Below are 12,269 nucleotides of genomic sequence, written 5' to 3' on the forward strand. Positions count from 1 at the left end.
AAGCTAGTCTTATTTAAATATTTGGTTTATACTATAACTTGAGACCTTATGGGAGAGAAAGACATCAGGCTAAGATGAAAATGAGAACATTCTTTTACTAAAGATTGTGAGAACCTTACTGTAAAGAAACCGAATTTGTCTTCTAAGCTGTACCTGAGCTGCACTTAGCTCCTGTGGTTTTCCCATAAACTTAGAATAAAGGAGGTTGATATTTTTCTCTCTATAATACATGACAAAAGAGAGTTATATATTGTTTCAGTAAGTTTATCTTATATTGAGTAGGATGCTCTTTAGTATGGTTATGTAATGAACAGAACTCCACATATGGCACTGGGCAGGATGGTTTAAGTGACAGTTTGAATAAAAAAAAAGAAATTGGCTCTTCTGCTAGAATGTGACCATGGATTACTTTTAATGGGCCTCACAAACACAGAAGATCAGCTCTCATGAGGAAAAGTTGAAACATTCCACCAGCCAAGCAATTTAAATTCTAACCATTTACCAGAAGACATAAAGGTCAGATATGTACCAGTACCTCTAGACACATAGATATGTTATATCCTTCTCTGAAGGAAAATAACTATTAGAGAGAGATGGTACATGTGAATCAGAAATTAGATGCAGGCACTTCTGCTAGAAACAGCATCAGGTGAAATCTTACCCTTGGGTTGAAGAATCCTCCCAACTCAAGTTCAAAAAAATCTGCAGATCAAAGGAGAATACTCAACATCAGTCCCAAAGCATAACTGAGCATCTTTTTATTCTTACAATACTAACTATGTGAACTGCTAGTCTCACATGAATATTTTGGAATAACATGGAAATATGCGTCAATACTGAGGGAGTAAAGGTATTGAAAATTCATCAGAAAGAGCGACTCTGACTGTGGATGCTTGGATAATTGGGATTCCACTGTCTTTTCCTCTAAAAAAATATCCACAATGCTATCTTACTTTGGAATAATGAAAACTAAATGAAAACTACACTGTTAATTTGATTTATTTTAGTCTCCCACAAAGCTTTGTTTCCCCAATCTTTTCAGTTCCTCCTGTTGGTTAGAGTTGATCTCCCTCCTAAATGAACCTCTTCGGAAGGATAAATCTATTTATAAATAGAAAACAAATCAAGTAGGCAGACAGAGCAGTGTCTCTGTGATTGCTGAACTGAAACAAAGATTTTAACCAGGAAAGGGAAAATAACTCTGATAAACTCTTTTTTTTAAACGCCTGGAGTTCTTAATGCAATTGCTAAACTAAGGGGTGTATGGCCACTAACCCTGCCATAGATTTAGCTTGGCAATGACTAACAAGTCTGCAGGGGCAGAGCACTAACTGGGATAAATGATGTAGCACATAAGAAGCTATGTTTAACAGCAAAACCATCTATATAAACAAAATAAAAATCAGGTTTCTGGTTCTCATTCAGGTCCTGCTAATCTCAACCATGTAGTTGAAAAACAATAGCTTTAAATGTTGTTATCAAGTCCGAAAACATAAATGGGTTTAGAGGAGAAGGACTTGGGGTATATAGAAAAGAAGAATTTAAATAGGAGATGAAAAAATAGCTTTTATGTACCTCATGGCTCTAGAGCTTCAGGTCTTCAAATCATAGCTTGGTCATGCTGGAAGATGTGATAAAGCTGAAACTCTAAATGTTATCAGCATAGCAAAACAAACAAAATGTGCTTCTTTCTTTTTCTTCTTTGCTTCTTCTTTTTCTATTTATGTAAAAATAAATTGCTTTTCCCTGCTTCAGACAAACCCAGACCCTCCCGGCTGGGCAGTGGGGTTGAGAAAGAGTGGGGTTGAGAAAGAAGTGTCTTCTTTCTCAGACACTTCTTCACTTTGCAAGACATCTAGCTTAAGGTAATTTGAACTGAGTTTGATTTGCATTTGTTCAAAGTTTGAAAATCCAAAATCTAATCCCATCATTGTGTCTGACTACCACAACTACAACAAAAAGTTCAGTCTTTAGGGAACTCCTTAACACAGAGGCAATAACGACACCTTCCTGAACACAGAAATACAAAGGAATACAGCAGATATACTCCATGTTAGCTTTTCTTAAAGAAGTTGTTAATTTTTTGTCCAGAGTCTTATTGGCAATTTCAGACTCAACAAGAAAGACATCTAACAACACTAAGAATATACAAGAAGTAAACACACCAAGGAAAAATTAAGTAAAGAACTTCGTGTTAGAAATAGTTTTCAGGCTGAAAGTACAGTTATCTTCAGACATACTTTCAAAAGTATAGTGACTGATTTTTAAATATATGGTCTTCTACACAAATAATAATATCCTAGAATTACCATGATCTGATTCCCATGAGAGATTGTTTCAGCCCAACATTATTCCAAATCAATATAATATTTGTAAAAGGATGGAAAGATTGTTGGGATTTTTTTTCTCTGTTCTCCTCTTTTTGTTCTCATCTTAATAGAAAAGTTGCCCAAAAATCAGATCTGAATTAAAAATTAGGATATCTGTTACACAGACAGGTAAGTCTGAAAAGGTATTTTTGGAGGAAACTGAAAGAGAAAAGTGAGCTGTGAAAAAGAGACTTGCCTGGATTTTTACGCTAAGAAGCAGAGAAAAGGAGTCAAAATATCCCTCAAAAACTGATATATATATTGTCGTATTTTCCGAAGTCAATACTGTCATCCTTTCAGCAAGAAATCCATGATGTATGTTGCTTATCCAGGAGAGGAAGTATTGCAAAAAAATGCTGGGCTTTCGAAAGTATGAGTGTTTAACAAATATTAGTAAGAACTCTTACCTATTTGCAGCCAGCCTTGCTGTTGACAAGGTTTATTCTATATGAAAAGGCAGACAACTAGGGTAGGCTGCAGAGCATGCTGCTCTCCTGTATGTATTGTACAACTTCAGGTAGATCTCCTGCTGCAAACTGTACTCACTCAAAGGATTCAGACCCCGTTTGTTTTTTTTTTTATTAACATGCCATTGCTATGCAGTAATACTTTGAAATTAGGGAGATAAATTAGTCTTTACAGAAACAGGAAGGTACATCTTCTTCTACACCCATGAAAACCTATGCAGACTAAAGCATTGTATAAGCCAGTGGGATGTCCATGCCTTGCACAAGCTCTGCAAGACTCCATAGAATTTCACAGATTATTTCCCACATGCTCATCAGGGCACCACTGGATTTCTCCTGAATTGCAAATTCTATACTAGGGCCATAGCCTACCATTTTACTTACATGGACAATATCAGGACTTTTCAAACAGAAAGAAATCTGTCTGTTCTTCTTGTTGATGTACTGAGTTGCTCAGTTCTCTTCTTCACACTGCAAAACTCAGGGATTCTGTGAAACTGATATAGCGTGAGCACGCTTTGTAAAAACATGCATATTTCAGAAACCATATGAAAAAGCTGGGGTTAAACAGGCTACTTCAAATTTGGGTTTGCTTAATTTGAGAATATTTGTGGTAAAAACTACTAACAGTATGTATGGCATGTCAAAGTAAATAATGTGATTTTTAAATTGATTAAGACCTTTTAGAATTAGAGAAATGATGGTAATTTTCAGAGAGCCAGACTTTTGAGCAATTGATCATACTATGGACAGAAAATATTTTGTACTTTTAAATGCTCACTTTATATTTATCTTTTATTTAAAAAAAATCAAAGAAGATACTTGAACTGTTCATTCCTAATCTCTATTAGTACACATCTTCCTTGAACCTGAACTATCATGTCTGGGTCTCACTCAGCAGAGCTTACCCAGCTTGATCTGTAGCTATTTGGTTTTGTACCTCCTGGACCAAGTCCCTCTGGACCTATCTGACCTTAAAAGAATTGCTGTTGACTCAGAAATCATTAATTCAGCTGTCAACTTCAGTAGTAGTTTGACTGAAGTTAAATCATCCTTTACCTAATCTAGTTTGGTGGAATCCACTCAGTCTAATTGAGGTATCCATTTAATAAGAGACCTTTCACTAAGGTCATACAGGAAGAATACATCAAACATTAAAATCCTTGTGAGTTATAATACAAATTTATACCTATAGTTTTTAAAAAAAACAAGACTTTTTTTCATACTTGGTTTCATTATTAAGGCTCAATACAATCATATTTGTCATTTTCAGGTAATTTATTTTTGAGTTATTTCATAGCAAAACTGAACTGATTATATATGAGAAGATGTACTCTGCCTTGCTCATAGAACTCACAAACATCTGCTTCAGCTCCTCATGGACACATTGGGAGTGATTTGCTAGGGAATCAAGGATATTTTCTTCTCCACATGTTTTAAAATTGTCTAGTATAAAGTAAAACCCTAAGTCATGCTGTACTGTAGTAATTAATATAGGCTGAATTTGCAGCTCTCCCAATTGAGCTTGAATGTGCAAAATGTTATACTAAAATAAAAATTGTGCTGAAAGGCTCATTTACAAATTCTGTAATGGGTATAGAGATGAATGGGACTTTCATTCTGCCTGTAAGTTGTCCTGATTATGCTTGAAATAGTCTGTGCAGTAGACAACCATCAGCTGCTCCATAATGATTGCATCCCTGAGCAACAACCTTTCTTCTGCCAGTATTCAGTATCCGTGTCACCCATTTTTGAAAAGCATAGGCTATTGCTAAGGTTTTCCAATTAAAGGTTCCATGGAAAATATTTTTAAAAGTGTTTTAGAAGTTATTAATATTATTGTTTCAGTAAGGCAGTGAAATGCTCTTATATTATAGAACTCAATAAGCAACATATATTTAAAATTTATCTGACATTAATTCCATGCTTCTAAAACAAAGATTATAGGTCATATTTACAGTCCTATTCTAGCAGTCATTCTGGCAAAAAAAAAGAGGTCTTTCTAAATGTCCATTTCACATTGACTGCTTAGAAGGTTGTCCAGCTGAAAGAGTTAATATGGTCTTTAGCAGAAAGCTTCCAGAAAACTCCTCTTTCTTGCTGTTAATCATTACTACACTTTATTGCTGCAAGTGGACATCTGGACAAAAATAAAGTGATGATATTATTTGAGATGTTAACTGAAATAATATATCCAGATCTTAGACAACTGCAAGAGAAGTGCAGGGAACAGAACAAAAGTCTCTATGTAACCTTTGTTGACCTCACCAAGGCTTTTGATACTGTGAGCAAAGGTCTATGGCAGATTTTGGAACGTTTAGGTTGTCCCCCTAAATTCCTTAAAATGATCATCTCACTCCATGAGGATCAGCACGGCCAAGTCAGATATGGCAATGCACTTTCTGAGCCCTTTCTAATAACCAGTGGTGTGAAACAAGGCTGCATTCTCGCTCCTACCCTATTCACAATCTTTTTCAGCATGATGCTCCAAAGGGCCACGGCAGACCTCGATGATCAGGATGGTATCTACATTCGATACCATACTGCTGGAAGCCTTTTCAACCTAAGGCGACTGAAGGTCCATACTAAAATCCTAAATTATCTTGTCCGGGAGCTGCTTTATGCCGATGACGCAGCCTTTTTGCACACACAGAAGCAGCTCTGCAGTGTTTAACATCCTGCTTTGCAGATGCTGCTGAGCTCTTTGGGCTGGAAGTCAGCTTAAAGAAGACAGAAGTTCTCTATCAATCCACGCCTCAGGAAGTCTTCCATCATCCCCATATCACCATTGGCAAATCAGAGCTCAAATCAGTCCAGCAGTTTAATTACCTAGGTAGCCTCATCTCCTCGGATGGTAAGATTGACGGAGAGATAGACAACAGGTTAGTAAAGGCTTACAGTGCCTTCAGAAGGCTTCATAAAAGAGTTTGGCGTAATAAACACTTGAAGAAAAGTACAAAGATCAGTGTTTACAGAGCGACTGTGCTGTCTACTCTCTTATATGAATCTGAATCATGGGTCATCCACCGCCACCACCTGCAACTCCTAGAACACTTCCATCAACGCTGTCTCCGTACAATCCTAAACATCCACTGGTCAGATTATGTGACCAATACATCTGTTCTAGAATGAGCAGCAATCACAAGTATTGAGGCCATGCTGCTGAGAACACAGCTGCATTGGGCAGGGCACGTCTCAACGATGAAGGACCACTGCCTCCCTAAGATCTTGCTTTATGGTGAACTTGCCACTGGCTGCCGCCAAGAGAGGAGCCATGAAGAAAAGATACAAGGACTCCCTGAAACAACATCTCAGCCTTGGCCATATTGATCAACATAACTTGTCTACTCTGGCTTTAACGCTGTTGATACTTTTGAGAAAGTACGCAGGATCATTCTTGAGGAGAAAAGACAACACAGAAAGAATAGTGCCTCGCAGAATATACCACCTAAGGAGTCTGTCTGCTGCGCCTTTTGCAACCGGATGTGCCTATCTCGAATTGGCCTCTTTAGCTACCAGCACGCTTGTAACAAACGTGGGTAGAGCCCTCCCCAAATCTTTGTTCACGAAGCCTAACCATGATATCCAGATCTATTCTCCACGTGCTTAAAACTATTTTGCAGTAAGAAGCTGCAAGAATTATTTAAAACTGGGAAATCTGCCTTATGGAAAGAGATTTAATACGTTCTTTCAATTTAACTCATCAAAGTCAAGCCTAATGGATCTATAAGAACAGACATGAAAAGCCTATATCTTACGCCACAGGGCTTTTCCACATAGCAGGGTATACGCCTTGACTGGAAGTTAAAGCTCACAAAGTGGAAATTAGAAATCAGGTCTGTTTTAAACAGTAAGAATTACTAACCAGTGAGAAAAAGAATGTTCTGGATTCTCTCATATTTGAAATATTTAAAACAAACCTAGATTTTCCCTTTTATTTCTTAAAAGACATGATATGGCAGTTTTGATGTTGAACTTGAAGATTGTGAGCCAATGTTTGTAGTCTCCTGTGGACGGTTCCAAGTTTGTGTTGTTCCCTCTCTGGAAGAACCAGTAACAAAGTTTGTGTCTAGTTTGTTCAGCACAGGCAGAGAAAGCTCTGGTCCATCAGACAAATCCTACTAGGGTCTTATCCATTAAATGTTCCTGAGGGGTCAGTCAAGGAGTTGACTCATTTTCTGGTCAACAATAACAATTAAAAAGGCACTTTCATGGTGGTTTTAATTAATCTATTGGATGAGATTAATCTCCATAATAAGCTTCCAGAAAACTCCTCTTTCTTGCTGCTAATTATTACTACACTTTATTGCTACAGCTATAATCTTGTTTGGAAAATGGGAAAACAGAGTGCATGTGGAGTGAAGAATTTATTATTACTGTTTTAACAGGTTATAATTACAAATTATGTAACTGAGATCTTAAAGAGTTGAACCTTTAGGTGTTTTTAGGACTCATCCCATTGTTTTAGTTCTGAATTACTTGATAAAAAGAAAAAAGGTGCTAGTTTCTCTTGTGTAAACTTCTCAAAGGTCTTGGTTGTTTAGTTTAATACAGAAATATCTTCTCTCTGTATTTTTAAGGTAACCATACCATCTAAGCAAGTAATCAAATAACCTTCCATCTAATCTCCAATAATAGCTACATTTGGTTCCTAGGGTAAAAGGCATAAACCCCTTATCCAGAAAACTGCTCACTTCTCAGTGGTATAGATTTTGATGAAACTTATTCTTGATCCCAATTAGTACTCACCATGTGTCCTGAACCCCAAGGATTCATGAACTTCATAATTTTCATCACAGTTGGTGTAACTGTAAATGATATTACTCATAGAGAAAAATCAGCCCTTAAAGGGTCATAGCTGTATTATTACCTTTTGAAGCCTAATCAGCAAAGCTGCAAAGCTGGTATTACCACTCTGAATGGCAGGGAACTTCCTATCTGTATGAGGAATCTGAATGGAATGTAGCTGCTTGGGACTTCTATCAAAAGAAAATATAATTAACATTTATGTTCAAAACCTGATTATTTTAAACATATCCCAGAGTAATTATTCACTTTTCGTATATCCAAAATATGAATCCAGGAACTAAGAAAGCACTCTTTTGGTTATTTTTTAAGTTTTGTCTCTATGAAAGTAAGTATCACGATCCTTCAGAAGTTGTTTTCCCAGCTCACCTTCCTGTTCAAATGATGCAACTTCAATCTCTCTGATCAACTGCTTCTTATAAACCCTGTATTTACTCAAACATTTAATCTTGTGCTTTTTTGATGTACATTTACTAAAATAGCGAAGTGTAGGAAAGGGTTTTCTTGGTAATGCTTTCTTTCAATGTTATATTGGAAGAAATTGTGGACTAATTTTCGAATGCACCATGTAACCATTATACAGTTCAGACAATATTTAGATACATAATTTGACCTGTTGGCAAGTGAAGGCATTCAGAAGCTCTTTAAATTTTACCCTGTAAAAGAATCAAGAAATAAAGAAGCATTTTGAAACATGTAAGTGAATACAACAAACACTGAAATTATTTCTTTAATGCTTGCATTAAAGGCTTATGTAGCTGAAAGGCCACCTGACACAAAAAGATGCAGTTCACATTAGTATCTAAGATGAAAAGGGAGAAGAAGTGAACACAGGTAAAAAATCAGGAACATAGGGGGTAGGCAGCCCCAGAAAAAAATATTTCACCAGCACAGCAGGTGGGAAGCAACTGCAGGGGAAGAATGGGAGGACAGTCTGAGGAAAAAGGTGACAAAAGCAACATCATTTGGGTTCTAGCTGCTCTACTACCAATGACATTCTTTTCCTGTACCAAAAACCCCACCATTCATCAACTACCCAAAGCTGGGTTCTCCTGCTGTTTTATTGGATGCTTTACAGGTTAAGAAGTGACTTTAACTTTGTACCTTCAGATAGGGCATATGAGTAGTACATTTCATACCCCTCAGTTATCATCCCACTTGCATTTTCAAAACAGAGTTTAGAAGGTGGTATTCTTTGAGGGTAGATTTTAATCACAACAAGTGCAAAAAATTTATGCACAGCTTCTGGTAAAAGCAGTGATTAAGATTGCCAGAGGCTATGAACAGGCATACTGAGGAGCATTCTAACACCTAGATACAAACACCATAGTAGTGGACCACATGTAGAGAAACATGAAAAAATATTTCAGCACTGAGTGCTGCCAACCAGTAGAAAGCTACAGTTCACCAGAACATATCTCTACATGTAAAATTACCTTCAATCCCAATTATACAATTTATGAAGCAAAAGTTGGACACACACACACACACACACACACACACTGAGTCAGCTGGTGTTTTTTTTTCTTTTGAATTGTTTTCTAGTATCAGATATACGCTCTGAATCTGCAGAGCCCAACAGTTTAATTTTTTTAAAGTTTTTCTTATTTAATACTGACATCAATGTGTTTGTACAATATTTAGAGTGTTCCTCAGAAAAACTCAGTAGTCAGGCTTTTTTATGAATACCGTAGTTCAAAGATTGAAAGAGACAGTTGTGTGCAGACCATTTGGCATTTCTTTATTTCTTTATATCATGTATTGATTTTTGCTCCAGAGGTGGGAAAACACTTTTGTGAAATAAACTTATTGAAAAAACACTCAGGTGAGGCCCTGGAGTTTCTTTGTCAAAAAAAAAAAATTAGCAAGCAACAACAACCACCAGAAAACCACCAGGAAGAATATTTGTTAGTTCAGAAGATCAAGTTTGTCCTTATTAGGTCTTTTAAATCTGAAAGAGGCTGAGGAATCACTTGCTTAAAATTTCTGCAAAGAATGGGAGACTTCAATTCTTCTGAGATTAATTTCCATCTGAATTGGAAGAGACATCATTCTATTTTGGACCATCCACACAGACCACAGTTAATAGCTGGTGAGTGTAGGACAGAAGCGACTTGGGTTTTAATCTCAAAGTTTTTTATCAGTTTTTTGATAAATGCCCCCCAAAGACCATGTCCTTGCAGAGAAACCTCAGTAGCAGCTGGAAGCACCAGTACTGTTCTGGACCACTACAATAGTACAAAAAGGAACAATGAGGTATATAAGAATCTAGGAAAGACCATAAATATAACCCTTCCTCCCTGAAACCCAGTATGCACACCTTGTTGATTACTTTTTAGAGACAATGATTCCATCATGTGGCAGGCATCTTGCAGAATTCAATATTCTCATGTGAAATACTTAATGATAAACAATTCTACTCAATGATGTAATGCACAAACCAGACCATAAGAAAGAAGCTTTCAAAAATTATAATTGAACAGGATTACTTTATTTCTCTAGTTTTCAATAGCTTTTTATTTATTTCAATAGTTTTCACTGGGACTTTTTTCTTCTCTGCCATAAGCAGTGCCAGAACAGTTAATTAAGAATTGTTACATTGAAAGTACATAATTAAAACCTCTATTACACACCAGAAACGATTTGTGCTTTACTTCCAAGTTATAGGATTATTACATTTTTTCCCTTAATCATGCATTATATGGTAATTCTGCTTTCTTAGAGTCATTAGCATATAAATACAGACGTTGGCCCAATCTGCAATTCTCTGTAAAAGATTAAGTTTTTAAATTTCAATGGACTAACTATTTATTAAAAAATAAATATGCTTCATGAAATTACTGTTGCCCTAACATTTCCATTAATAAATGCACATCTAGAATAGAGGTGATTTTAAAACTACATTGGGCAATATGGAAAAATCAAATTTTAAATGATAAAATGCATATGTACTGTTATAAATGCTATATTTTGTTTAATATATACGCCTTTGGTTTAGAGGCTTTTTTCCATTTCAAATCATTCAAAAATACATGGTTAATCATTTCTTCATTGACATTTTTATCTTTTGTAGTAAATCAAAAGAGCAGATGAATAGTCTCAATATTAATTACCAAAAACTGTGGCAATATTCTGAAAAAAAGTTGCTGAATTGGAAGAAATCTCAGAAATATGTTTTTCTACAAAATAGAAGAATTTAAATATTCAAGTGCCCCCCCCTCCAAAAAAAAGCAGGAATCTCAGTTCTTCATATCCTGTCCATTCTTTGTGCTGTCATCATTTGAAATTCTATACATACCTAGATCTATTATACTAATAATAAAACAGGCAAAGACCATGCGTTCTACCCAGTGATATAGATAACACTCACAACATCACTGGTGAAAATGAAAGGCTGCTGTGTGAGAGATGGTATGTTTGTTTTCAGTTTTATACTACATTCCTATAAGAGGGGTGACAAAGAACCTCTTGCAGGAGGGGGATGTTATTCCTACCTCCTGAGTTCTTGCTCAGCTTCTTTAAAGTGGCAGAAGCTGTGACAGTCACAGCAAAGAGCAGCATTCATATCTCAAGCAGAGACCCTACAGAAAGATCAAGGAACTCACAATCATGGGGTGCTTGACTTGGGCACTTTTTGTTTTAGTCTACATTTTGGAAAACCAGGACTTCTTTGAAAGAGAATTCAGAATTAAGTAGCATAGTCTTTCTCCTGCAGCTTTGCAAATGTCAGGGCCTCTTCTGTCTTATGCTGACAGCCTTTGTAAATCAGTCTGGGTGATGTTTGTCAATCCATAGGGAGTTTCCACATCTTCCTTTGCTTATGAATCAGATGGTGAGCTCTTGGCAGCTGACCAGAAAGACAGTACTTTTTCTCTACTGCATTATCAATCAGAAAAGTTTGTTACTGTTCTCTGCTGCAGACACATTCTTTCATGTATTAAATTATGTCAGTTGGACCTACTGCAGTGAGCTTAGCACACTAAACCCATTTGACTAGAAAGCATAAAACTCTTTATTACTACACAGACACAGTTGCACCAGCAAGGTGCCCAAAGGAGTTTTCTGTATGGCCTTTTCAGTAGTGAATGTATGTTCTGTAACAGCTTCTCTGGCAAGTTTCCTGCAGCAGTGCCCTTTTAGGCTGTATCGACCACTAAACCCACTAAATATCCTGATGACATAGAAAGGGAGCTGAGATAACAAACATGGGAAACAACAAGCAATTTAGTGTTCCACATAGCCTCAGTTCCGCTCTGCAAAATCCATCCAACTCAGTCATAATATTGTTAGAAAATATTGACAAATCCACTGAAATATCATACCAGAGCAAGAAAACGCTCCTTCCCTTCTGACCTCAGGCAAGACACATAAAAATCACCTAGTTCATTCTCAATGATCACAGTTATCAGTGATGTCCCAACTCTTCTTGTAGCCTTCTCTAACCCCCTTCTCTTTCTACAGCATTTTGGGTTTTTTGACTTGGTTACTTTTTTTCCTAATAACACTTCTTTAAAAAAGTAAATTATGTCCTCCTCACTTTAAGGATACTCAACCTATCTTCCACAGCACTGATTTGTAAAGTATAGATGTTTGGGTTGGCCAAGCAGACTGACAGAGGACCATGAAC

This window comes from Pipra filicauda, unplaced genomic scaffold (assembly GCF_003945595.2).
Source record: "Pipra filicauda isolate LSUMZ 115617 unplaced genomic scaffold, ASM394559v2 scaffold538_size336133_pilon, whole genome shotgun sequence".
Taxonomy (NCBI): Eukaryota; Metazoa; Chordata; class Aves; order Passeriformes; family Pipridae; genus Pipra; species Pipra filicauda.